Source organism: Canis lupus, chromosome 24, assembly GCF_011100685.1.
Source record: "Canis lupus familiaris isolate Mischka breed German Shepherd chromosome 24, alternate assembly UU_Cfam_GSD_1.0, whole genome shotgun sequence".
NCBI lineage: Eukaryota > Metazoa > Chordata > Mammalia > Carnivora > Canidae > Canis > Canis lupus.
Genome location: NC_049245.1, coordinates 27691865 through 27695465, shown reverse-complemented (window position 1 = coordinate 27695465; position 3601 = coordinate 27691865).

Here is a 3601-nt window from a genome sequence, read left to right as displayed (position 1 = left end):
CTTAATTAAACTAAGTCCTTGGAAAGATAATGAGGCATCTCTTGCCTCCCCTGGCGTCAAGCAAAGGGTGACTCTTGTGTGTTTTCTTGGAGTAAAAATTTTCTTTTTTTTTTCTTTTCTTGATTCTTTTCCACATGCCTCAGAAACAAATATATTATATATTATGTATATATAATTTTTTTTAATGAAATGTGTCCCTGTAGCTCCTGTCATCCATCTACCCACTTACTAATTCTCCCAAACCACTGTTACTGGTTTCTTAAGCATTCTTCCATTTACCTACGCAACATGTACAAATATATAAACAAATACAAATGTGTGTTCTTATTGTTCTCTTCCCCTTTGGAAACACAAAAGGTAGCATAGTCTACATTTGATTGTGTGCATTGGGTTTTTTCAACTAATTTGTCTTTGGAGATACATCATATCAGAATATAGAGATTATTCAGTATTCTAAAGGAGCCGAGAATAGACGGGCCCATCTAATTACTTCTCCTTCTCTCTTTTATTTATACTTTACAGCTTCCTCCAAATAGATATGCCATTCATCCTTTTTTTCTTCCATTCATTTGTTCCTTTATTCAGCATTCAAGGACCCCCTGTTCAGTGCTGGGCCTCATGCGGGTGCTAGGGTGGCTTGAGCAAATTCTCCCAGCCCCCTCCTCCAGGGAGGCTTAGAGGCTGGGGGAGGAAGGACACCCCCACCAAGCCGTGAGTTGGGGAGGGGACAATCCCTGGCTCACTTTAGTTCTCTCTGTATGCCTTGATCTGGGCTCAGGTTTTCTCTTTCCTCCTCTTTATGCACCATGGCCACATGCTCATCGGTCTCCTCACCTGAATATCTAGGGGAGCCAATTCCCCTTGTTCTGGGGCAATAATTTATTTAAGATTTTATTGATTTATGAGAGACAGAGAGAGAGGCAGAGACATAGGCAGAGGGAGAGGCTGGCTCCATGCAGGGGAGCCCAATATGGGACTCGATCCTAGGACCCCGGGATCACCACCTGAGCCAAAGGCAGATGGTCAGCCACTGAGCCACCCAGGTGCCCTGGCGATAAATTTTCAACCAGGTTGGTTGATTTCTAAGAATCTCTAGCAGGAGTGTGTGTATAGGTTTACTAAAAGCAGATTCATCATCAGAATTCACGGGAACAGACAAAAACTCCCATTATGTTCTTAATACAAAGCACAGGAAATGAGAGCCAAGTGAGGGGTCAGCTTGTGAGAGATAAACAAGACAGAGAGAAAAGATTCAGAAAGTCCTTGAAAATTTGTGAATGACAAGTTCTGTACTGGTGTTTGTCATGCACGTAGGGCACAAACAGCATGTATTATGGTCCATTTTGTGCATCTAGCCCCTTTGCTATTTTAAAGTTGTCGTGGGACAAGGAGTGTCAGTGTCTACCTTCTCAAGCCACACAGCTCCTGTTAATTGAAGGCTTCACATTAGACACTGTGCTAGACCCTATGAGGTGGGGATGACCATCTTCACCCCTTCATCACAGAGAGGGTAATTGGCCTAGGGCCAATGAGCACTGAGGGCCGTGAATGGGTCTGCACTCCAGACCCTGCACTCCAACCACTACATTATCCTAGCCCCCGAGAGCCCACTTCACTTCTCTGGGCCTCCACCTTTCTTAGCGATAAAAGAGGGATAAAATAATTCTATCAAAGACTTTCTTGAACATTTGAAGAGATAGTGCTTGTAAAGGAAGCAGGACATCACTCAATACACTGCGGGTAATGTTATCGAAGACTGATACTAACAACAATCCTGAACTCAGGCTGCCAGGAGAGGACCCCTCCTGAGCAGTGCCCTGAGAAGGCTGTGCCTGCAGCCTAGAGGCAGAGACAAGGAAGAAGGAGCCAGGAGAAGCTCATTGTTTTAATAAACTCACTTCTGTGTCCCAGCCCCTTCCCTGGCTCCCTGGAGCTCATACTCTGCTAAGCAGGCCAGGGTCCCTCTGGGCAGGGGAGTCTGTTTTAGTCCCAATTCCATTACACACTTGGCTGAACAGATTGGGAAGGGGAGCTGGCAGCCGCCAGGCAGTAATTAATTGCCTATTTGGCCTCCTGCTGTCTCCTGGATGGGGGATGCAGGATGACTCCACCTGGGCAGGGGGCGGGTGGGGGGTGGGAGGGTGGCTGACGCTGGGAGTGTCCCTGCTCATCCTGCCACCACCATCCTCTCTGAATCCATGTCCAGCCATTTGGGGAGGCATCATGACAGAGTAGAGTCCTCTTCTGTCTACTTTGATGAAAAGACCTTGTGGGTCCCACTGCCCACAAGAGTGCTCTGTGTGGGCAGTTTCTTGAAGGTAGTAAGGGTCACTTCATTTTAATGTCTGTGGAGCAGCTGTAATGAAGGGAGGAGCATCCTGGACTCGGAGTTTTAGGATCCTGGGTTTTCATACTGGCACTTCCACCTTCTGGCTGTGTGACTTTGGGCAAGGCATTGGCCATCTCTGAGCATCTGTTTCTTCCTCTGGGAAATGCGGTTAGGGGTGGGCAGTCATGCTCCTGTGGACCTGTGCTTTTTTTACCTCCAGGATCCATTCTCTTGGAGAATCACCTTCTCCCCACCCCATTTCATAATCATCCTTCTCAGTACGTACAGTAGGACCTGAGTCAGCCCTGCCGACCTCAGGGACAAAGATGTGACCCAGGCCTAGACATCAGCATTCTCTGGAGGGCTTTTTTTTCAGGGATGTTAGAGAAAAAAAAATCCTCTGTTAGTGACAACCTAAAAAGGCCTGAATAAAACAATTACCTACCTTTGAAGGTTGAAGGGGAAACCTATGGAAGCAAGGTTGCCTATAGTATTTTGCAAGCCTCAAGCCACAAGGAACATCTGTATAAGATCATCATCACCAAAAAATAAAAAATAAAAAAAATTAAAAAAAAGATCATCATCACCACCATCACCATCATCATCACCATCACCGTCATTACCATCATCATTGTCATTGCTGTTGCCTAGGCCCAGAGACCTTTGCTCAGATGCAGATAGATTTCCCAATCATTTGGCAGTAGCTTGCAGGAGCCTGGATTCTGAAGCTAAGCATATCCTCAGTGGGAAGGGTTATCTGGTCAGTTACTGATGTCGCCCAGGGTACAGGAGGGGATCGTGTATGTCCTGGTCATGTTTTATTCACCACTCCTGGGTTGGAGGTGGATGTTCAAGGTTAAGTGACACCTCTGGTATTATATGTAAACTTAGGACCTCAAACTCAAAACCAGACATGGGCCATAGGATGGCCCAGGGATGAGTTTATCCAGCCAAAGCCAGAGCTACGGGGGAGTCCTTCCTGAACCAACACTTGGGAGCTCGGCTTGGACATGACAGGAGAATTAAAGACCTCCAGGAAGCTGCCATGTTCTTAAGACCTGGAGTGCTCCTGGGCAGAAGAACCAGCAGGAAGCTCAAAACAGTGACCAAAGCTATGTAGTCTGGCCCCCTCTGGCCTGAGTGGTACCCCACCTGCCCAACCACTGCTGGCCGATGGCTATCTCATCCTCCATCCTCAGCCTTAGCATTTTGGTCAAGACTCATAGCCTAAAAATTCAGCCAATCAGGACACCTCTGATGAAGATGCCCAGG